The sequence below is a fragment of the Pinus tabuliformis genome, chromosome X (assembly GCF_031772625.1).
Source record: "Pinus tabuliformis cultivar Carrire ecotype Pingquan chromosome X, CPIR1, whole genome shotgun sequence".
Classification (NCBI taxonomy): Eukaryota; Viridiplantae; Streptophyta; class Pinopsida; order Pinales; family Pinaceae; genus Pinus; species Pinus tabuliformis.
The window spans coordinates 861,669,574-861,695,641 of NC_142308.1; the positions used below are offsets into that span (position 1 = coordinate 861,669,574).

The 26,068-nt window shown below is 37.8% G+C and overlaps 1 long non-coding RNA gene and 1 pseudogene across 1 annotated transcript; both read right to left on the bottom strand.

Moving 5' to 3' along the window:
* Positions 1-504: 504 nt before the first annotated feature.
* Positions 505-1,104, bottom strand: LOC149142427 (uncharacterized). The gene is made up of 2 exons (XR_016264246.1): positions 1,018-1,104; positions 505-845 (listed from the first exon to the last, which is right to left on the bottom strand). It is a non-coding gene; the product is annotated as an uncharacterized LOC149142427 (long non-coding RNA).
* Positions 1,105-12,289: 11,185 nt separating this feature from the next.
* LOC149142428 (pentatricopeptide repeat-containing protein At3g22690 pseudogene) lies at positions 12,290-12,751 on the bottom strand (annotated as a pseudogene).
* Between the last annotated feature and the right edge of the window lie 13,317 nt (positions 12,752-26,068).

The following is a 26,068-nucleotide window of genomic DNA, read 5'->3' on the forward strand; positions in this document are numbered from 1 at the left end:
GTCCTTGTTTTTGCCCAATTTGATATCCTTTTGTATGCCATGTTTTGTTCCCTTCTTTGTGTCAACTATTGCACAATTTTTCACTTCTAATTTAAAACACTTTGTATGTCAATTGTTTGCATTTTGTATTAATTCCTAGTTTAACATCCAATTTTACTTTCAATTTTGCATCCATGGTTACATCCGCATTTGACTTCTTATATAGAGTATATTTTTCTTTACATATATGACCCCCTTTATAGATTCATAGTGAAATATATGATAGTTTCTAAATATCATTAAAGCAGATATCACAATTCAAAATCATTTGTAAAGAAATTTAAGAGAAATTGACAACATCCATCCAAAAAAATAACAATGTGTCCTTAACAATTTTCAAAACATGTATAAAATAGCAACATAATACTAATAAAATCAGTATTATTTTTAATCAAAACAAGTAAAATTCAAATATGATTAACAAATCAAAATATTTCATGAATATCGTTATTCTACGATAAATTAACAACATACATAAATCAAACTCATCGTATGATTACAAAATCAAAATGTCTCATTGATATAGGGTAAATTCACAACACCCATCTAAACATAACAATGTCATTCTACACAATAATTTCTTCATAAAAAACAATGCATGTGCATGCCTAGCTACCACCACCAAGATCATCCTCATGATCATCTTGACCATCCTCATTACTCTGATCCACATCATCACCAACACCGCAACTATCATCATCATCTCCTCCTTCACCACCATCATCCTCATCCTCATCCTCATCATCTCCTGATATATGTTGAACATAATTTGGATCATCGTCTTGGCAATCATTACCTATAGCATTCTGACAAAAAAAATCAATATTACATGTTAGTATTAATTACATAACACAACGCATGTTTTTGTTATACAATGTTAACCATAAAATGAGGTAAGATATAATATCTAATAGTACTAAAAAATAAAAGGAAAATATGGTTTAAAAGTATATTGGAAATCCAACTAAGATTACATACCATAGAGTCCATCCAAACAACAAATTCAACCCATCTCTTTTGCTGCAGCACCTCCTTTTCCAAATGATTTAGAGGCCTTCCATATTTTAGTTCCTATCAATCAGTAAATAGGGAGAAATTAGATAACAATGACTTTCTTCTAGTACAAAATTTATTAAAAAAATATCACATGTTTAATATACTTACAAAGGTTATCAGTGCTTTTAAACCTTTCTGGCCACTACGATGAGTGACTTTTGTCTTGGTTAACCTCGCCTTGGATGCCTTGTCCTTAAACATAAACCAATTCAATTTATTTTCACACAAATACATGTCTAAGATACTTATAAGTATTAATACATTCTAAATAATGTTTAATGAAAAATTCAATACCTAAATGCTCTCATTGCCGGCTTTTCTTTGTGCATCCAACTTCTCATATGATTTTACAAGTTCTTTCCATACTTTAAAAGGTATGTCAATAGGTCTTTGTTTCAGTCTTTGATCTTGAGGCATTTTTTTAATTTTTCTTGTTTGGTTAAAAAATTTGGTTAAAAAAAACCGAACAAGTAATTCACATCAATGGCATGGGGACTCTATGGATATGTGTAAAAAAATGGCTATAAAGAAAACATCCAAAAAACATATGAGCTCTCCCTTTGATGGTCACTTGGGGCATATGGCTGGAAAGGAACAACTCCATTTTTGAAAATCAAGGACAATCCTTTCTCAAAGTCCTTCCTAATATTTGCTCAAAATGTCTTAAAATGAAAAACAAAATTCAAACGTCATCCTTAAACATCTCCCTTAAATATAACGTTGGACCATAAATTCTTCATTTTTATTGTTATCGGCTCTAGAATGATTTTTCTATATGCAATTATATAATGAAATATGTGTGCACTAATGAAAAAACATTGAGTTTCATTTTTCATAATCACAAACAATGAAAAAAGAATCACACGTAACTAGCATCATTTTGGAAATTTTATATTTATTAAAAATCTTTAACATGTTTTCCTCCCATATCTCATAAAAAGGTGTGAAATTTTTTATATACTCTCCAATAAGCACTACAACAAAACCAGCGATTTGGAGGTTTTACACTAAGTTTTTCAACATCGAGCTTACTAGGGCTTGCACCACCGGGGTTATTAGTAATAATCTCATGAGGTTTGCATAGCCATGATTATTAGAATCAAAATAGTAGGATTTGCACTAAAAAATAGTTCATAGTGCTTTCCTGCTGGGGAGAAAATCACAAGTTCAACTTCTGCAGTGCAGAGCACCGAGAGCTCGTAAGCTTTCTTCAGCAATCCACCTACGTTTGGAAAATGTAGCCTGCCTGCTGGCGATGTTCTCAATCCTCTTCCTCTGCATATTTCCCCTCACTATTCTTGTATGTCCTCTTTCGTTTTTCCCTCCAAACAAACCCTCTCAAATTGAGAAAGCAGAACAACTCACTCGATGAGAATCCGAATCCAATTATCGCTTCTAACAATAACCCAATACGATACCAGAAGTGATTACACAAAACCTCATTGACTCTTCATTTGTTTGGAAAAGAGCCAAGCATATACTTCTGACGAGGGTTTCCGTCTCAAGTCTGGCTCGCAGGACGTCGCTTAGTCAATTGCGAGAAAAATTTTCCACCTGCCTGTCACATATGGTTTGTCACACTATATATTAAAATAAGGTTGATCATACTAACAATAAGGTTGTATAGTTTAAAAGGAGGGCTCTCCTGACTGCATTTGGTTGGTTTATAGAAAAGATTGCCGGAATGTGTAATGTGAATGCTCTGCTAACTGTTTTTTAAGCATTTGGAAGTATTAAAACCCCCTAGGATAATTAATGTAAGACCTGTTAATTAATGTGTAAAGATGGCTATTGTCCTTGGGCTACCTTAGCTGTTCGTGTTTAGTGATCTGTGGTATTATGACTCCTCAAGTCACTATTAAACCATGAGAACCATGCCCAGGCAGACTAGTGTGACATTGTGGATGAGAACCAAAACTAGACTCCTATAACCTCCTTTTTCATCCTTTAAATTGCAGAATTAACTGACTGTTCTAGTAATCGTTCTTGAGCACCTGAAGATGTGCACCCTAAATAATAAGAATAATACCTTGTAACATATGAATAGTCCATCCTGTGCATGTAGGATATGCACATGAGGTCCAATAAAATCACTAACCAGAATACCAGGTGTTATTAAAGCCTCTACAGGTTGATATATATGAATGTTACAGTGTGCAGGAGTATGATTCAATTCCATACGAAAATACAAAACATCTGATAGGATTTCCTTATACCTCATAGGCAAACAACCATTGTCCCTTCTATAGATGAGCAGAATAAGTGCTTTGGTTCTCTACACTAAATAAAGACAAAGTATAGTACTTATTGCTGACAAAATAGGATTTAAATCGCGGTTCAATTGCTTGACATTCAGCTGGTCACAGAATTGTAGAGTGCATAATCATAAGTGATGTTGCGAGCCTCATTGCTCAAAGTCTAAGGGTCTTGCGAGCCATAATCACAGCCATGTATGGCATATCTTGTGATTATGGCATTTTATGAGGTCAATTCTTGTGAAGACATTTCAGTTTATAATAAATTTTGAACCTCAACAGAGTTTTGGCAAGACCTGGCTGAGCTAGGACATCAACAACACAGCTGATATGAATGACATAATCTAGCCTCAAGAGGGAGGCTCTTTTGTTTCATCACTCTAACAATCTATGAAGTGGTGGAAAGCATAACAACTTCCCCTTGAATATGACACCTAAACTGAGTACAAATCCTAAATGATGCATCCTTTGGTGCATGTCTCTCAAAGTATCGATATTTCAAATGTTGAAAGCTCTTGTGCCCATTTGATATGCATTCGATTGCAGTTCCCCTGAAGAAAGAATCTTATAAAGGTGAGGCCATGGCCAATATGTTAGCCATATCCATTGGAGTTGCCATTGCTTGACAACTTTAGTGTGATCAGTCCCACCATGATTCACATGGGCTTCTACTCAACACTGGCTGTTGCTATTGTAAGAGTCTTCAAGCTCGTTGAACCCATAGTATTGATAAGTGTATTCTTTGGGTCTCTGGTTTTCAAATTCTGCCTATGTTTTCCTCTCAGTATCATTATTTCAAATGCTGAAAGCTCTAATTCCCATTGCTGTGTATTTGATTGTGGTTTCCCTGAAGAAAGAAGCTTATAAAGGTGAGCCCGAGGCCAATATGTTGGCCATATCCATTGGAGTTACTATTTCAGCTTATGGGGAGGCCAAGATGAATGCATGGGAGGTGATTCTCCAGTTAAGTGCAGTTGCATGTGAGACTACCCAATTGGTTCTCATACAAATTCCACGAACATCAAAAGGGATTAAGTTGAATCCCATCACATCTTTGTTGCTCCTTGTTGCCTTGTTTTTCTCAGCACCCCCTGGGCCTTAGTAGAATACCCATTTCTGATAATCATTGTCTCTTCCTTTGATTTGGATTACATGACATTTCTGCTTGTGCCTTGGCTCTTAATCTTGCAGTGTTTCTTCTGATAGGAAAGACTTCAGCCTTGACTATGAATGTTGCTGGTCTTGTCAAGGACTGGCTGCTCATAACATAATCTTTGTCTGTAATAAATGAAAAGGTTACAGTCATAAACTTGAGTGGGTGTGGACTGGCTTTTCTGGTTGTCTGTTACTATAATCATTTGAAACTTCAAGCTCTCAAGTCCAATGACAACCAACCAACGTACCTCAGCAGTGCAGCTGATGCCAATGATGAAGGAGAAGGTTTGATAATGACGAGTGGGAGATTCTCAATCAGAGATTCAGAACCAGTAGAGAAAAATCAAACTCAAGCTTCAGGATTAGGTATTTAGATCATTAATATTGTCTTGTGCTAGAGATTACTGTTCTTGGATTGTCTCCTCTATGCCCAGATCTATTTGCAGGGAACAGGCCAGTCATTCACAGTGAAGAAGATAATGACAAGATTAGTGTATAATGATGGATAGGATGGTGCCATGGTGCCAGCCTAAATCTCAAGTAAGGAGACATCTGTTCATCAATTTGTCAAGAAGCATGGCCTACAATTCAATTGCTCTAAGCCTATCACTTCTTCCACCTGTCAAATAAATTGTTTCCTGTTTGTTTAGTTGACTATGGTTCTAATAAATATACTATTGTTTGATGTAAAAAGTCAAAACAAAACAAAAAATATGGAAAGTTGTGACCCCATTTTCTAACTACAAATTGAAATCGGATTACCATAGTGACCACCTCTGCTTATTGGAATCAAAAAGGGGGTGGGTTATGCACAATCCTCCGTATCATTTTCTATTACCAGAGATAATTAAAGCCACCCTAAACTCAAGTCTTAACTATGTTGATAGGGTGTTTGGGGAGGGGGATCCCTTACCAACCCACTATAATCTGCACAAAAGCATCCTAAGAACATATGCAAAATGCTCTCCTATCATCTAATGTCCAAGCAAGGAAACTCTTGAAAATATTATCTCTGCTCTGCTGAATGTAGGGCTAGTCTAATAGGTGGAAGGTGCCATACTCTGGATCAGTCTGGAGCTGGTTTACCCCTAATGGGTGGAAGGTGCCATACTCTGGATCAGTCTGGAGCTGGTTTACCCCTAATGGGTGGAAGGTCCATACTCTGGATCTGTCTGGAGCTGGTTTACCCCTAATGGGTGGAAGGTGCCATACTTTGGATCTGCAAAGTATCTGTCTGGAGCTGGTCCATAACTCGCTCTGATTATGTATGGCCTAGTCTAATAGGTGGAAGGTGTCATACTCTAGATCAGTCTGGAGCTGATTTACCCCTAATGGGTGGAAGGCGCCATACTCTGGATCTGTCTGGAGCTGGTCCATAACTCGGTCTGATTATGTATGATCTGTAACCTAATATGGCACAACCCCGAACAGGCATCAAAGATGTTGATTGACCACCAAGGCAGAAGGTTGAGGTGAGATCCCATCTAAAGTTGGAAGGAAAGAAACTATGGATAAAATCTTGGCTGCTCCTCTGAATCCGGGGTAGAATAACAGTTAGGAAGTACCCTGTGTAAATGATGAAACAACATAGAAGTGCTCCCTTAGTGCTTCCAGATGTATACCAATTAATGAGCATTCAAGTGTTATTTCAAATATGAATCAAATTTGAAACAATGTCAAAATTCTCCAAAATTCAAGAGAGCAGTGCTGTAAATGAAATCAAAGTTTAGATTCCAACATACAATGGTCAAACTAGTGCCAAATAAACACATTAATGATGTTCAGATATGACAGAAAGACACCAGCACCAAAGCACAAGACTATGTATGTAAAACAATGCATCCACAATAATAATAATAAAAAATAAAAATAAAAAATAGAAGATATATACTAGTTCCAAAACAAGAAAGTTTACATAACAATGATGCAAATACACCCCAAAGTTTGATCATTCAGGACGTTAGCATGATCTCAAGAATTCTGCAGTAAAAGCTAGTACTTGAACTCCTAGTAACAGAAGATAGAACCAGTGTGATGCTAGTATTATTGAGTGGATGTTTGGGTTGTTATCAGCACTGATTTAGTTTTGGATATACCTGAGATATCAGTCATGCAAAAATTTTCAAAAAGGAAACGTTTTGACAGAGCAGTGTGATCTGGTTGCAGAGTAGCAAACCTTGTTCATAAATTCCAAAGGGCAGAGAGATAGGCTTGTTCATGCGTTAATGTGAGTCTTTAGAAGATGTATCAAGCTATAAAATACCAAACCCATCATGAATACTTGCAGATTAGAATAATGTGATCTCAAACTCTAGACATCGAACTTCAATAACATAGATCATTCCAATTATATTAGTCAAATTGTTCATCTTGTTTTGGCATGACTCTGTCCTTGGAGATGTTCTCTGTTGCTAGATTTATCAGAATGATTGCAAGAAAGCAATGGAAACAGGCTAAAAATTAAACTGTTTATGCAGTCAATTGTTCCATCATGAAAGTGACTTGGAAGGCGTGGATCTCATGCATTTGAATGTTATGATGAGCAATAAATGATTATTATGCCATTTGTGTATTTTATCTCTCATAAACAGATTCAGATCTGAAAAGAATTAGATTTGTAGCCCTGAACGTCAAGCAATTAGGGCAGAATTTATTCAACTTGCCAAGCAAGTTGTTCACCTTGATTTAGGGTCGACGCTTCTGTAATGTGTAGATCAAGAAAATGGTGCAACACTTACCCTAAATCCTTAGTATGTGAACTTACATAGGAACTAATGGAAATTTCAAGCATCCTGCAAACAATTCTGCCTAAGGATAACGCAAAGGACAAAAAGGTAATTTGTATCAACAGGATGACCAATGTCAAATATTTTTTTTTGGGAAGATTAGAAAACAGCCAGTCATGATTTTGGCAAAACTGAAAAATCAGTTGCCAGTCAGAAGATGCATATATTTTTGCCTAATTAATATATACATTTTTTTCTTTGAAAAAAAAAAAAAAAATTCAAATATTATGTAGAATATTACAAGAAGGAACATAGGTTATCAATAAATGGATTCCAGCTATAACTGTGAAAAAAATTATTAGCCTCGGAACCATTCTGCAATCACAAGAAATTAACATAAAAGCCACTTATCCCTGCCTGATAAATAAAATAAAATAAAAAAATTTAAGAAAAATCTCATCCAAGACTTTCACAATGAACTCTGGGAGCAAGAGTAAATCAAATTGAAATTGACCAGCCTCTGCTTTTTTCAATCTTAGAGGAAGTACTAAGGAATTTACAAACCGTTTCTCTGTTTTAAACATCTTATACACTCCAAGATAATTGAAAATTATTCCATTTAACCTGGGATATAGATCAGGACAGACCAATCCTGTAAAATACAATAGCAGTAGATTGAATAAACCATTAACTTGGGGAGGATGAAAAGAATATTTAGTTCCACAGAATTCTATAGAAAGAATAGGAAGTTCCGCAAAATTGTAAAATAGAATTCATGGAATGCTAGATGACCAGTCTACAAATCACTTTTATTTAGCTTAGTTTATTTATTAGTGAAAAGTAACCTTAACTCAGCTGCAAATAGTTGTATCTTAGGCAACTACTCTCCATGGTCAGTCCAAATGGTGAATAGAATTCATACTTGCAATGTTCAGAAAGGTTCAAATCTCATGGGGATTATACTGGCCTTGACTCATGAGGACTTCTCACTCTATTCAATGAAGCAAAATAACTTGAGACAACTGCAAGCAACTAACTTGTTTCTGCCTTTCTGGAAAAAGTAATTGAACTTGAATTGTACCACCTTGCTGCAGCAAACACATAGTTAGAAAGCTATGTCGCACTGGCTTTGGGACGGGGGGTAGCAGGGATGGTGGGTAAGTTTCCGGAACCACCAGAGTGCACCCCCAAATTTTTCAGGGGACAGAAAGTTGGAGATGGCAATAATATATAAATTATTTTATATATTATAATAATAATAGTAATAGTAATCATAAATATTTAAAATTTTGAAAATAATAAAATATTAAATATAATAATAATAATATTTTTTTCTTAATTCACCACGATAAATATAAAACATTTAAATAAATTCCAATTGCAAATAAGAAACACTGTGAATAAGAATTTAAATAAATTCAAAGAGAAAATTTAAATAGATCCCAAAAGCCGTCGTTGATGCCCACCCCCCTGACACTGATAAAGATTATAAATACAGTCAGGGATAATAATTGCAGAGGAATAGCAAGTATTGACTGAGAGTATGATGCACTGGAGTCTGTGAGTGCCAGCGCCGCAGAAAGGAATCGCTGAGAACAATTTTAGAATGATATGCTGAGATCACAGGTAGGATTTAGAAAATTAAAAGCAGGTAGGATTTAGACTTCAGGCAGGTGCAGGGATGGATTTAGGTTATATATATCTATATATATAGATATAATCTTGAACTGTCAGTAGGTTCAAGGGTCAGTTGACTGTCCCAGATATTTTTGTGAGGGACGGATTGGGAATGCCCTAGAAGTTCCCATGTCTCCAATGATGCCCCCAGCTATTCTGGGACATTCCCAAGCCATTTTTAAGTCCCCAAAACACTGGAATGCAGGGTACAAGGGATTTGTCATCAGGCACATGTTGACTCTCCATGCAACATAGTTGGAAAGTAAGAGAGATATGGGAGACACGAGTTGAAAAAAAAAAAAAAAATTAAAAAAAGAGTCTGAAGTACAAGTTAATTACAAAAATGTAGATGAAAGTAAGAATGACCAAAAATTCTTTCAGTACGAATGACCAAAAACAATCCAGTGGTATTTCATTAAAGAACATAAGTTTATTATTTTGAATCCTGATTGTCTTCTCCCATATAATCAACTTCTAAAAGGTTAAAAATTCCTCTAATGTTTAGCAAACAGACAAGTTGCTGAGTCGAGAGAACAAAGGAAGGCAAGTAGCATTTGTCTCCCTCTCAACCCTGCACATCCTACCCCGCACCTAGAATGGTTTCGCTTACTGTAGAGAAGATTCTGTAGCACATAAACAAAAAACATAAGAGCCACCTTTATTGTCTTTAGCATAAACACTCTCAATAACGAAAAAGAATTTGACTTTGTGTTTAAAATGGCAAATGCATGATGTAGAAGTAGTTTTAGATAAGCTAACTCTAGCTGCTTAGTACTTACTAGATTAGGAATGACTGCCACAGGTTATTCATGGATATAAATTTTAAGATAATGTGTTGGATATCAAAAGGTTAGAATATGATTTTTATTAGTATATTTGTTGTACTTTGAACTACAGCATTTTGCTTGGAACTGGATACAACTTACGCTTAATTAATTAAGATAAGCTAACTATAGCTGATTAGTAGAATGGGGACGACTTTCAGTGGTTGTTAATAGTAAATTAAAAGTTGGATGAAAAAGTGTTAGAATGAAACTTTTATAAGTTTAGGTTTGTTGTACTTTGAGCTGCAATATTTACTCAGAACTGAATAAAACTTATGCCTGATTAACAGCACATGCAACAAAATATTCAATATGAACATATAAGGGTTTAAACCAAGAATTTCAAGTAAGGAGATGTTAAAGTCCTCTCTTTTTTTGAAAGATGTAAAGCAATGAAAAATATAGCACATACTCAGAATCAACAGGGGAAACCATTATAATCCTCATTTTGTTACAAGTTGTATTTTAATAAAATCTTAATTACCCCAAAAATCAAAGCATGCAACATGAAACGATATTGAAGACGACTGTGCTGAGATATTATCTAAACAGCACTGTTGAATGAAAAGAGATTCAAACTTCCTAATGCCAATCATTTTCTGGGAATGGAACCTAAGCAACATTAAGCTAATTAAGACTCAAAATTTCTGTATTTAAATTTCATAGACAATTTAATTCCTCCAGAGCAGATGGCTTCTCATTGACTTGAAGTGTTTTGAGCTATATTTTTCACTCAATTTAGGTTCAGCGAGTCATAAGATTAGCCCTTGTCACATGCCAGCCAGAGGTCACAAGTTCAAACTGTGCAGAATCAGCAATTGCAAAAGTAAACCTCTCAACGAGCCACTCAGTTCTGCACTTCAACATGTTACATAACACACAAAAGTTCTCGCATTATCTAGAAGCGTGATGATTCATGTTTACAGCCCTAAATTTGATCAACTTAGCAAATCGTTAACAACAAAGACTCAACGAGAACCCTTTTAACATAATGCTACAATTCATTTGAAGGTAAAGCTCAACCTACATGCATAAAACTTCAAATAACATAACAATCAACCCTCAACATAGCATGATAGCCCTTTACACATGCCAGCCAGAGGTGACGAGATCAAGCCCTAGGGTCACCGATTGCCAAAGGCAACATCTCAATGACCTAAAAAGTTATGTTCTTTCCGCCACTGTGATCAAAAACTTCTAGGATTTTCTATCTAGCGACTTCATTGATTATCTGTGAAGTTAAGACAGGCTATCCTGATATTTGAACTTTTACCCATGGAAATTAATCTTTCATTCGAAAGGAACACTTCAGTGATTATCTATGAACTTAGGACAGGCTGTCGTGATATTTTAGTTTCACACACGGCCATAGAGTTTTGCTTTTAAATGAATACCACAATGATTATCTCTAAAGTTAGGACAGGCCGTTGTGATATTGGAAGTTTTAAGCATTGAACCGCGCTTTGCTTTTAAAGAAATTGAAATGCTACGTCGGAAGTGATTGTTATTGGGTTTACAGATCCAGTGTAAAAAACATTGGGATTAAATGTTAGAAGTCTAGGATGTAGTGATTTCATGCACTATTTTTTTTTAAGTTAGGACGGGCTTAATAAACCTCTAGAATTGTCTAGATGATTAAATCATCGCCTAAATTCGATCTGCATAACTCGAAGAAAACCGTTTTGGGCAAAAAAAAATGCAATTCATTTTAAGGCAAAGCTCAACTTCCAGGCTTGAAACCTGAAATATCATAACTTGTCCTAACTTTACAATTTATCAAAGAAATCACTACATTCTGAACTCATCAAGAGAACTAACGCTTCGCATTTCATTTTTGAAAATCATTCGTCACAGGCTATCTCTAAAACGCAACAAGAACCTCTTTATCGTGAATTCTTTTAAAGGAAAAAGCTCAATTTTCTTGAAAATATAAATAACGCAACAGCATGCCCTAACTTGAAAAATGATCCATGAAATCGGTACCTGGGAAGCTTGAACGAGCTCGTCCAGGGAAGCCGGAGGTGGCAGCTGCTGCTGCTTCTGGCTGTGATAGACCGCGCCCAGTTTCTCTTTAACTCCATGTTTGTTGAGTGAAAACCCTCGCAGCTTCCTCAGAGAAGACTTCATTTTCGCTACAGAGATTTTATGCTTCAGAAACAAAACCTCAAATCACCGTCTTAAAATGCAGAAAACCCCCCCGTCCTGAATCTGTCCGAACTCCATTACGCAAATCTCGCAATAGCCCCTCTGAAACGGTCAAGACATTATTGAGGGTCTTGGTATGAACAGGCATGCTGAAAATGCTCTTGGGCTCTTTTCTCAAATGGAGCACAGTGGCGTGAAGCCAACCTACATCACATTCGTGGGTGTTTTGACTGCATGCAGTCATGCCACAACATCTCTATCAAGACATTTTGTCAAACAATAGACGTGCCATTTCAATACTTGCACATTTCGAATAGAGATCTGTGAGGGAGGTATCTACAAAGATGTTGATCTCAATCTCATTTCTAATCATGTAACTATGCACACACTTACCTCGTTGAAGAGCTTCGACCTATGTACATGCTCGGAGAACATTAACCATAGTAACGGGACCCGGTACCACCTCCTCTAGCAGCATTTGATGGAAAAGCGTCAATGCCTCATAGGCATGTCCATTCTGAGAATATCCAACAATCATAGAGTTCCATGACACCAAATCTCTCTCAGACATTTTGTTAAACACTTGGCGTGCGTTCTCTATACTTCCACATTTTGCATATAGAGCAAGAAGGGCGTTCCCCACAAATAGATTGCAATCCAATCCGGCTCTTATTATAAAATGATGAACCTTCATCCCCTTCAGAATAAAGGGAAGAATGAGTTCATCGGGCTGTATGCCTTTCTGCCGCATTTGGGAATAGAGTAGGAGGGCTTCCTCACAGGGTCCATTCATGGCGTACCCTCTTATGGGCACATTCCATAAAACACAGTCCCGTTTAGGGGAATTTTCAAAAACCAGTCGTGCATAATTCATGCGGTCGACTTTGTATAGAGGTTTATTAGTTTGCTTAGCAAGAAAATATTTCCATGAAACCCAAATCTGAATATGTGTGCACAAGCTTGCAAATATGAAGCCACACCTTCGTAAGTATCAATAACGGCGTTTGGCTTCTGTGTCTGTTTCTGTTTGTCAGTGGTTTTGCATTTAATGGTAGTGGAAGCTACAGTTGGGCTACGACAATGGATGAGATAGGCATCGCCATTGATGTTGATGTTAGAGTGTGCATGAATATTTACATGCTCTTCCTTTTTAAGTATGTGACGAAATTCTGCTAAGTTGGAGGTTGCATAAGGTAGGATTGTCTGTGCCAATTCCATTCTTCAACTGAGGGGACGAGAAAGACACCCCATGTATTTATTTCCAAATTAGTAATTAGTATACGGTAAGCTTCTTCGCACTCATAATATAGGGAACCCTTAATGCAAGAAATGTTACATGTAGAAAGCGAGAATAGCTAGAGTTTTTATTTTTTATCGGGAGAGGAGAATACATAAAATTGCAGAAATGTTACATTGGAAAGCGAGAATAGCTAGATTTTTTCTTCTTACAAGGAGAGGAGAATTTGAGAAATTTTATATTGGAGCAATACTTAACAACACTCTTAATTGGGGTTTAGTGGGCTTTGGGTCCAGATTTTGAACCAAAGCTCTGATACCATGTGTAAGGGCATGTTTCCTATTATGAGAGCCTCAACCTATTATACACTAATAGATCTATTTTCCCGCTGGTTTAAAAGTTAAAAATAAAAGAACTTGTTGGTCTTCTCACATAGCTTTAAACATTTAACATCTTATCATTTTATCATAAGCAACATAAGTTAAGGTGAGCATTCTATTGATATCAACTTGACAAGAGTAGTCCAGGGAAAAATACCTGTTCCGGCGGTTGATGATGATATCTTTGTCTTATAGCTCCAGCTGAACGCTAAAAAGTGTAGGGTCTTTGTGAGTGTTTGTGAGGGAATGTGTTTGACATCACATAATTGGATTCCCTTCATCATCAAAGAGACATGTGTCCCAAAAGTCAATTTGGTTTAAGTGGATGTTAATATGATACATTGTATATTTTCTGAGGGTAGTAGCACAATTGGAAAAGCATGTTGGCAAGCCCTTGTGTATCCAAGTGATCGAAAGTTCAATCCCCCAGACATATCTCACCAATTGAACTTAAAAAAAATATGATACATTGTATATTGCAAAGCCATTAAGTTAAGTAATGACCTTGGCTAACCCAAATATTTAATTAGAATTTAAGCTCAAACACAACGTTAGAAATGAAACCTTCACTCTAGATCTAAGGATATAGGGGTCAACATTGGATATTGGATACAAGACAAGGTGATCAAATGTATCTCTTGGACTAGCAATTTTTACAAAGGAATACAAATTTTAATGCTTATATTAACATGTATGTATAATATAATAATGAAATAGTCACTCTTTAGTTCATGGATAAAAGTGTTGGTGTGGAAGGAAATCTCGAGGGATGTGTCACTATAGTCATAAAATTTTCATTTATTGTGGCACATGGAGAACTTATTATTTGGGTGTAGCTTTAAAAATGGATAGGAGTGTTATCCTCCCCACCTAACTGCAATTCCTACAAATGACATATTTAGTGATTAATGAGTATATTTTTGTAATAATTTTGAACCCTGTGTTAAGAAATCCCTATGCAATCCAATTTAACTTATGTACCATCCTCAAAATGAGGAGAAGTCATTTGTGGGTTTCCTTAGAATGTGTATTACAAGGAAGAATGTGTACTTTGTTGATATGTTGAAAGGTTTTACGGTCTTTGTGTTTTAGTGTACCATGTCATGTTTGGCATTGAGCGTTGGGTGTGTTGGAAGCCAACTCTTGGTAAACTCAAATACACTTGTCCTAAGGAGGGAGTTGGGGTTTTAAGGTTCTTTGGTTGTAAAAGCTTTCAAAGTCAATGTTTTTCATCCTCTTCTTGCATATTGCAGCCTCAAGGCCATTCGATGAGTTGGTGGTCATGCTTAAGGTTTTCATCCTATTCTTGCATTATGCTTAATGTTGATTGGTACCTTGTTCCATGAATTATGATCAACTTTGGGTCCTCTTTCAGTAGACACCTCCTAGCCACAGTATTAAAGGCAACATATTGGTTTCCTTTACTAATTTTAGCTTGTAATAAATTTATATGTAATGGTTGTCACACGCGTTCATATACAACTACCTCATAACAAATCTAACACAAGCACTTCTACCCATGCCTACATCACATCACAGAGGAGGAATCAATCAATATTATTCAATATCCCGCATTCGAGTATCCCTCCTTTGAGGATTCAATCCAACATTTATGGAGATCAGGTCATCCATTTACAATAACTAGCTTTGCCATATAGCATGTTCATATTCCTATTGTCATGGCCGAAAATACCACCGACATATATCTTATGCAATACGAATAAATAATTATAACGCCTCAATGGATGCAATTCATCCTATAATGCATATATTAGATAACCCGAACCATAGGCTCTACCGTTTCAAAACAAAATCATTTATCATACATAATCAATAATCCGTCTGCCACAGTTGCATGACACGTTAACATGTGTATCTTAGGGATTATGCACAATTAATCAGAAGCGCAGCATTGGATGCATAGCACAAATAATTTGTACCATAGTTTATACAGTCGAGCCTTAACCACAATTAACAAATTTTCATAGCGGCTCAAGCACGACTATTCACTATCTTAACAAAAGACAAGTTAACACCAATTCTACATAAGATCCACATACTGTGACTGTAATTAGAATTTCATTTATGTGCATCCATAAAATCATCTCATTAATGCCACATGCAGTGCATTTAAAACTCAAGCAAATTCTCTCATATGCTAAGGAATTTATAACATAGAGGGTAAGAAACCAACATACAGAACAATCCACACAAGTGAGTCAAACTAAATCAAAAGAGAGAACGACACTTGGAAAACAGAGCACCGCTACCCAACCTAGAAATGACTCTTCAGTTCACCACCGAGTCGAGGTTCTTGCCATGGATCAACCGCCTCCAATTGATCTATGCAATGGGTATTTAATACCTTCTTTCATGATATGGTTTCCATTAGCGGTGTCTCGCTTTTATGGATATTTTTATCCATTTGCGTAGGCTTATCTCATAAAAGCTCACCTTTCTCTCCCATGAGGATTTTCCTCATAGAAGATTGCCTTTCTCTCCCGCACAACTTTTATGTTTTTCTCAATGGATATTTATCTCCAATCCATCCAACTTATCTAGAATTAAATCGAGAAGCTTTACCATGAAAGAATTATCCTTTCCCATTCACCAATGTGATTTGGCAAGAATCTCATCTCTTGGTGTCTCGCTTTTCCAAGTGATTAATTTATTAATAATGTATTTACTTTTTATATTACACATCATACCTAGCTTTTCTCAACTTAGGTTTGCAAAGTTTGACACACAAGGGAGGGGTGTTACATTTTGGATCCCTCTCTTTCCTTAAGATCCCTCCAACTGTAGCTAGAGTTCTTAGATGACTGTAAGGAGGAAGCCCCTATTGGAAAGGGACAGACAGTTTGAAGGTGTCTATCTTGTTGGTAATTCCTATATCAAAAAGTTGTATTTTCATAGTCCAGGGGTTGGGAATACACAATTCCCATCCACTTGAGCTCAATTTTATCTCGCAAAACTTCATTGGGATCTAACTAAACACATATGCAAACATAGGTGAAAATGCCTTTCAAAAGTCTTTCCCTGATTACTTTGACGAATCTTCCAATACAATTGCCCACTTTTTCTAAGAGATCTAGATGGGTAAAGTGAATGGGAAAACTGGGAATCTTACCCATACTAGAGTAGTCATCGGCAACATAGTGAGAGGATTGAAGTTGGGAAACCATGGCTTCACTAGAAGACCAACTCATCCCCAAAACCATGGACCTTGGTCAAGGATTTTTTTCTTATCCTCAAGACATTTGAAGATCACCACAAAAAAACATGGGTCTACATCCACCCAAACCGGCGTTCATCCAATCCTATCATAATCGAACAGAAAAACGCTACTTTTTCAATAGAAAATGGGGAATAAAAGTATCACCCAAGGATAATGACCATCGCATCAAGCGCTCAATCATAAGGGAGGAGCAATAATTTGACAATCACACGTCCTTGATTTCTGTTGATTTAACTCTGAACACTCACATAATATTCTCTTGCTTGGTGAATTAAACACCACTGCATGGAATGGACGAGGATTGAGCCGAACCCTGGATGAAGCCCACTTCATTCTCATCTAAACACAAAACTATATATACGTCAAAGCTATTACAATAGATTCTGACTGTCAACACCTCGAAGTTCTGTTTATATGTGGCTACCTTTTATGGTTACTATTGAATGTGTGATTGGCAATAGTAATGGCAACTTAGGGCTGCCAAATTTCCTTCGATTCCCTCACTACATCCTAACGCAAATAGTTGTTCAATGCCTTGGTTGTGTTTCAAAACTGGTAGGCAGTGTCTTCTTTGATATTTCTCGATGGTTTTAATTCCACTACAATCACAACTTTCATTTACATAAACTTCGTGTTTTCGCACGAGCGACGATTGTTCCAAGGTGAAATGTCACTTGGATGGTTTCAATGTTGTTGACCTATCATAACTAACTAACGGATATGCCCATTACAATTTTATACCACCCCATTATCAATATCAATTATGCATGGGAACCAATTAAAGCAACTTTTCACATTAATTTTATATGAGCATGAGAACATGTGTTAACAAGCAGCCCATAAAGCCTCATTTTGAATGCCATAGTCACTTAGAAGGAATTCCTCTTGTAGTAGCATCCTCCCTACTAAACTTTTCTAGTGCTAACATTAGAACCACCATTACAACAAGACATCTTTCTAGTGTTGACAACACCATTATAGTAAGATACCTCAAGAGAGACAGAAAATTTAAAAAGTATGATAGTAATACGTATCCAGAAGATGGTATTGAAACTAGTAATTGTTCACGAATCCATAAGATTGTAAGGTCATTCTCATTATCATAATCATTGTCATCATCATCACCATCATCCTTATCATTGTTATTGCCATCATTACATTATCATTATAATCACCATTCATGCCATCATCATCATCATTATGGACATTGTTTGCAATTGTTCATAATTGTAGATGTTGTAAGAAATATCATCAACCCAAAAAATGTGATCAGTGCTAGAAAAGGGTTGTTTAGGACACATTGATATACGTAAGAGAAATAACAACTCTATTTTTGATAGATGATCGATGATGATCATTATCACCACCATTATCATCGTCATTGTCATTTTTATCATCCCCATCATCATCATTAACGTAATTTCTATCGACATTGTTGTAATCATGCATCATCATCATTCATGCCATTATTGTTTTTGATGATGACCTAGATGAAATTATGATCATGACACCAAAGATAATGCTTATGATTATGACAATGACAACATCTAAAATTGGGAAGATTCGCCAACGTCATTAGCATCGTCATCGTCATAATCATTGCCATCATCATCATTGTCATTGTAACCACTATCGTCTTTATCATCATAATCACAATTCATGTCATCGCCATCATCTTCATTTTCATCATTGTCAATATTATTGACATTGTCATCAATTGTTCATAATTGTCAATGCCATAAGGAATATCATAATGCAGAAAATATGATGAGTGTTGGAAAAGGGATGCAAAAGTGAACATAGAAATGGGGGCAACAATAGAAGTAAAAGTGGATGAAAAGTGGATACAACATAAGTAGATGCACAACAACATGAAAAACCTGACACAAAAGTGGATGCAAAAGTAGATGCAGTTGTCAATGCAAACTTGGATGCAAACATGAAGGCAAAAGTGGAAGCAAACATGGGTCCAATGGTAGGTGTAAAACTTGGCACAAATTGTGGTGAAACAAATGTGGATGCAACAACGGAAACAAAAGTATATGCAAAAATGGATGAAACAAAAGTGGATGCAATAGGGGATGCAAATGTGGAAGCAAATGTGGTTGCAATGGTAGGCGCAAGATATGGTGCAACAAAAGTGGATGTAACAATAGACAAAAAATATGCAAAATAAGATGCAAAAATGGATGTAAAAGTGGAAGCAAACATTGATGCAACAGGAAAAACAAAATTGGATGCAAAAAATGGATATAATGTAAGTAGATGCAAAAGTAGATACAAGACGAGATGCAAAACCCAATGCATAAACCTGACATAAAAGTGGATGCAAAAATAGATGCAATATTTGATGCAAAAGAGGATGTGAACATGGATGCAAAATTGGAAGCAAACGTGGATACAACAATGAGTGAAAAACATGGTGCAAATTGTGGCATAACAAAAGTGGATGTAATGATAGATGCAAAAAAAGAATCAAAGTATGATGCAAATGAAGATGTAAAAAGGGATGCAAAAAGTGAAATTTAAAATGGGTGCAACAGTGGATGCAAAATTGTGTGCAAAAGTGGATGCAATAGAAGTCGATGCAAAAGTAGATGCAAAATGAGACACAAAACCCGATGCAAATCCCGGTCCAAAATTGGATACAAAAAAGGATGCAAAAATAGATGTAGTAGTTGATGAAAACCTAGACGCAAATGAGGATGCAAATGTGGATGCAAAATTATAATCAAAAGTGGGTGCAAAAGGAGGTGCCAAACTAGGCGCTAATTGTGGCACAAAAATATTAGATGCAATAGTGGGTACAATAATAGATGCAAAAGAGGATGTAAATATGGATGCCAAACAAGAGGGAAAAGTGGATGCAACAAAAGTAGATGCAAAATTTTATGCAAAACTAGACACAAAACACGATGTAAAACTTGGCGCAAAAGGGATGCACAAATGGATGAAAAAATGGATGCAAAAAATGATTTAAAAAAGGATGCAAAAAAGGATGCAAAAGTCGATGCAAAAGTTGATGCAAGTGTAGGTGCAAAAAGTGGATGCAAATGAGGATGCAAAAGTATGTCAAACAAAATTAGGTGCCAAACTTGATGCAAAACCTGGTGTAAAGGATGATACAAAACTTGGCATAAAATTTGGTGCAAAACGTGGTGCAAAACCTATTGCAATACCTGGTGCTAAACTTGGTGTAAGATTTGGTGCAAAACTTGATGCAAATTTTGTGTCAAGTTTTGCACCATATTTGACAAATGGATGCAAATAGCACCAAAAATGGGCTCTAGATGCATAAAAAGAAGTAAAAAGGGACGCTAATCGCTGGTTTTGTTGTAGTGCTTCTTGGAAGTTGGACCCATAAGGAGTAAAGTCATCCATATAGATTTCTACCGAATCATGAACCAGCTCAGCAAATATGCTCAGTACTGCTCTCTGGAAAGTGGCAAGAGCGTTGCATATCCCAAAGGGAAGGACCTGGTAGGTAAAGGTACCCCATGGACAAGTGAAAGTGGTCTTATATTGGTCTTCCGGGCTGTTTGGATCTGATTATACCCGTTGAACCCATCTAGGAAAGAAAAGAACTTCTTCCCTGCCAGCCCATCTAGCACTTGATCTATGAAAGGCAAAGGGAAATGGTCCTTCTTGGTGGCTTTGCTAAGTTCTTGATAATCTACACAAATTCTCCACTTCCCATTTTTCTTGGGCACAAGCACCAGAGTAGAAACCCATTCGCTGTCCGAGATGGGGTAGATGAATCCTACATCCAACAACTTTTGCAATTCTTCTTTAACAATGTCCTTAAGGGCTGGATTCATTCTCCTCTAAAGCTGCCTAACTGGTTTACAATCCTCTTTAATGTAAATGTGATGGGTACAGACCGACGGATGGACTCATTTCATCTCCTTATAGCTCGAAGCGAAAGAATCCAAATGGCAGTTCAATAAACTACACAGCTCCTTCTCCTAGGAGGGAGATAAGGATGAGCTGATCTTCAAGGTTCTTTCAGGGCCAAATTCCACATTCTTTACTCTGGGAGAGGTCAGATCAGCCACACAGAGATCCACTAAAGCACTGGCTTGGGTACCTTCCACCAACTCCTCTAATGGCAACACACTGAGAGGTGGATTTTGAATCAAATTCTCAATTAGATCATCCTTAGTTTGAGGACCTCCCCGGGTGGCTTCCACTGTGCACACTGGTGCAGAGTAGACTTCATCCTCATCTTCCTCCTCCAACCAAAGAGTTAAGTCATGTTGTAGCAGAGGTTGGGTTGGAGGATATAGGACTAGCTGTTTGGACATAGGCCCATTCTTGATGGTCATGCTCCCAGCTTGACAACTAATGTAAGCATCCGCAGTAGCTAACCAAGGCCTTCCTAAAATGAGGGGGTATCCAATGATTTTTTCCTTTATTTGAAGGACCAAAAATTCCGCAGGGTACTCCCAAGAATCAACAAAGACCAAGACATCCTCCACAATCCCTTCGCAAGTCACGGTGGAGTGGTCTGCTAACTGTAGTACTGTTGAGGTCTTTCTTAAGGAACTCTGAGGGTTGAGTTTGAGCATAGTGTCCCTGGTCATCACATTAATGGCAGCCCCTAGATCGATTAGGGTGTGGGGGATTATGGTGCCATTGATGTGGAAATCAACTACAGGACTCCCAGGATCCAAATATTTTGGACAGATTATTTGCCCCAACATCAGATCGGACAGTTGTCCTAACACATTGATAGTCGGGGCATCTCTCTTGTGCCTGCCTGGGTGCCTGAAACACTTCTCCTTGATCAATTTGTTGTAGATTGGCACATCTTCTATGGCCTGGAGAAGTGGGATTTTCACACACAACTATTTAAGTTCTCCCAGAAGTTTAGTCTCCTCTAGGTTTGGCTGTGTGGCTACTGTTAGTCTCTCAGGAAAGGGTGGAATGGCTTTGGGTTCACTTTCATGTTTCCTTTCCTCATCCTCCAGGGGAGGAGGTTAGCGATCTGGAAGGACCTTTCTAGATCAAAGGTTGATCTCCTGAATCTCCACAGCATAGGTAGGGCATGTCATCTCTCCAGTGTATACCTGTTGGGCCTGTCTGTTGTTGGGGTTCAGGTTCGGTTGAGCAGGCATCTGGGGTTGTCTTGGAGGAGCAGGAGGTAATGGTTGTGGTTGAGCAAGCGGTGGAGGCAAAATAGCAGGAGGAGAGTTGTATTGGGGCCTCCACCCCGGTTGAGGTGCATTCCACTAAGGTTGTGGCTGAACATGAGAGTGAAACGAATGAGCAGCAGGTTGAGTATGGTATTGAGATGGATAAGACCAAGGAGGAGGTGCGGACCAGGAAGGATGAGCAGGGGGGCCCCAAGAAGGCATGTGAGTGGATTGGTTGGGGTTGTAATAAGTTTGGGATGTCCCTTACATCCCCTGCTGGTAAGGTCTGGATCCATGCGGCCTCCTTTGGTTGAGGAAGTAGAGTGGTTCAGTGGCTCCTTCAGCCCCTTGGTACATGGCTTTAAGTCTAGGTAAGGTTGGGCACTGGTTTGTGGGGTGGTCTTCCTCACAAATGAAACATACCTCCACTGAGTGCAATGGACATTCGTTCTTAGGATGCTTCCTTGTACATCTGGGACAAAAGATGGCCAAAGCCTTCTCAGCGTCCTATTTCTTATGTTGGATTCGGAAAGTATCCAGTTGCATGGCAATGGTCTATCTCATCTCTCTTTTGAGGTCTTCCATCTGATTTGCAAACTCATGCTTGGAGAAGGTGGCACTAGCTGAAAGGGGATTCCCCCTACCTCCTTTCTGGGCTACCCTAGAGTGGTTTCTAAACACAGTCTTTATGTCCTCATAAGGTAGTTGGTAGACGTCTCCTCCAGCTAGCAAATGGAGGGTATCTAGAAGGTCTTCAGGGACTCCTCGGAGCAAAACCAGCTTCAGAGATTCGAGGTCAAGTGTGCACCTAGCCCTTTTATAACTAAGTTTGAACCTTTCTTCATAGTCTTCTAAAGACTCATCACTTCCCATGGTCATCCGAAAGGTCTCTCCCTTCATTTCCTTTGACCTACAATAGTCCCGGTATTTTTTGTTAAAGGCTTGTTGCATCTGAGCCCAAGTTGCGATACTGTTTCCAGGTAACCCCATGACCCAGCGTAGTGTTGCATCCTTGAGGGTAGAGGGAAAGAGTTTCAACTTTTTCTCATCTTCTGCATAGTCATAAGTTTGACAAAGGACAACAAACTCAAACAGGAAGGTATTAGGGTCTTTAGTGGTCAATCCATGGAAGTGAGGTAAGGCTGAGGGACTTATGTTTTTCATTTTCATGTCCCCGTTGGTCTCTCAGATGGGAAAGACACCTTCTATTCTCTCCTCATCTCCTATACCGTTTCTGTGTTCAGCATGGTCTCAAAAGGAATGTTTTCTTGCTCTTCTTTTGTTATAGGATCTTTGTTTATCGCTAGAGGTTCACTTATAGGTTCTTCTGGATCACTGCCACTGAAGAAGAGAGAAGGGTGACTCAATGATGTGGTGGGGGTGTTGGGTAAGAATTTCCCTGTATTGTCTCTGTTCCTACAAGGCATGAAATGGAATATTTTTTGTGTAGTTTTGGTGTTTTTTCTGCTTGTACCTGCAAAACTGAAAGAGATTGAACTGCAACTAACTAAAATCTATCTTGTTGAAATGAAAATGCAAAATTGAAATGAAAGCAGGAAATGACTAATCTATTTTGCAGAAACGAAATGCTAAGTTATGCTTGCAGAATTGAAATTGAGGAATTGAAATGCTAATCTACGCTTGCAGAATTGAAATGCTAATCTATGAAAGCGGGAAATACCTAATCTATGCTTGTTGAAATGAAATGAAAGCAGGAAATGTCTAATCTACTTTTGTAGAAATGAAATTGCAGGATGGAAATGAAACAACTACTCTACGCTTGCTGAAATAAACTATTTAACAGAATATTGAAGTAGAAAATAGAATAAAAGCAGCAATCACAAATACTCTGACACTTCCCCGGCAATGGTGCCAAAAATATGGTGGGCTCCATTATTGCATCAATAATGCTGCAACTCCTGGGACTCCCTTCTTTACTTTTATCAACCCAGTAGTTCGTAACAAACTTGGAAGCGACGATGCTATATGCACAAGTACTAGCTCTTGCCACAGGCTGTCACTAGATCAGCTGGCACAAGTCCGCTAGGAGCTTAAGCCAACTTCTATGAGCTCTTAGAAGAAGCTTTTAACTGTGATGGATGAAATTAACTCAAAGGAAGCTAATCTACTTGCAGAAAGAGGCTGAAAGCTGAAAGGAAATGCAAACCCTAGTTTTACTGACTACCCCTACAAGTGCAAATTAAAAAGATGAAAATACAGAAAGGGATGCCATTGACTATTGGGAAGGTAAAGTGCATGTTTCTAAGCTACTTATGAAGTGAAATATGAAAAGGAACATCTTTTTGTATTTTTGAGTGATTTTGTAAAAATCATATGTGCATGTACTTTAACTGTTTTTAACTATGCAGAGGTTGATTGGCGAAAGGAAATGGGGTAGGCGCTTACAGGAGGTAGGGAAGGTAATAAGACGGCCTAAGGGGTCCCTAACACCCTTCCAGAGAGTTTCACAGTGTTCAGACCTCGAAAAACCGCTCACGTGATCTTCTACAGGAAGTCTACAGGGGTTCTATAGGATGTTCTACAGGATGTTCCGAAAGGGGATTTTGAAGGGTTGATGGTGGAAGAAAGGTGAAAAAGTGGAGATGGAGGTTGGATGAGGATGTGGAGGGGTCTAGGACTTGGAAAATGAAGCTAAGAAGTGATGAGGATGGTTGGATTTGTTCAAGGATGGATAGAGCAATGTTGCACAAAAATATGGAAATTAGGTCAAAGTGAGAAAATGTGGCAAACGAAGGGCAAGAATCTGAGTTAGGGGATGGAGCAGGTTGCACTGATGGAGGAAGGGTAGGCAGGGAGGTATCACAGGTGTTCTGCACACTATTTCTTGAAACTGACCAAACAAAGACCATGCAAACCAAATATCTAGCTATTCTAACCTACTTTGACCTAGGAACCAGCAACCATGATGAACAGAAATTCATTGGTAGAAAATCATGTAAAATAACTATGAAAACCAAGCAAGAATGGATCTAAGCATGTAATCGCATCTGGTATCAACTTTTGCAACTGAGAAACTAACACTAGCAATTGCATGAAGAAGCAAGAACAGTGTTTTTGTGGCAGCAAGGACACCTTGGTCTCAGCTCATGGTCCTGAGGAGGGAGAGGTGAGATCCAGGGTTGCTTGATGGCCTTTTTCGAAGATCTTTTCTATTACCAACCTATCAAATCACTCTGAAACATGAAAATCTTTTTCAATCATCAAAAATGACCTAGGTAACCAAGCAAGATTTTAATCTACTAGAAAAAATTATTTTATGAAGACAACAAAAACATATAATAGTACACAGAGGAAGACCTGGCACTTGGGTTGGGCCCAACCCCAAGAGCTACAGGCTCCTAAGAAGAAGCTCAGAGCTGATGCGAACTGAAACTGATTTCCATTACTCAGAAAATAACCATGTCACAAAAAAATGTTTTACAGCAAAAGCTCCAAAATGAGCTGAAAGGCAGAGCAGCACTAAAGTGCAAAATACAAAATGTTCAAAAAGTAAACTACGAAGGCTGGAAGCCTTCCTACTTATGCACTACGAGGACCTCCAATAGTCCTCCTTAATTCAAGGGGCTTGGCTGCTCAAAACTGCAAGTACTCAGCCACTTCACAAAAGCTGCTCGGCTGCCCTTGGAAATCAACTTCGGTGGGCTACTGAACTTTGAGCTGATGGTGGAGAACTCGAGGAAGGGCCATTTAGTGCAGGAGACACCCTTCCTATGAATCCTCAGCCTTGTTCCCTCATATTTGGCTATCAAATGGCTCATAAATGCTTGACCTTGGTCCAATAGTTGTCCAAAAATCTGTAATAAACACGTATTAGCCTTCATGGTCAAGTGACTATTCTCATTCATCCAATTAACATAGATATACTCAAAAGAATGCATAAACTATGAAGAATGGTGGATTTATGGAGAATAATAGGCAAAATGAGCCCAATAAGTTACCCATTTTGGGGGCTCATCAATAACCTACTAATTGAGCCTCCTCTAAGTGACGATGAAGAAGCAGCACGAGCTTCTCCGCAGAGCATTGTCTAGTTAATAAGGCAAGGGTTCCCACAAATACCACATCCATCCACACCACCTCCATCTTCACCTCCACTGCATACACCTTCACCCACACCACCACTACCTCCACCATAGTTCAATATGGCGAATTCAGTCAAATTTCCCGTTTTCAAGGGCTT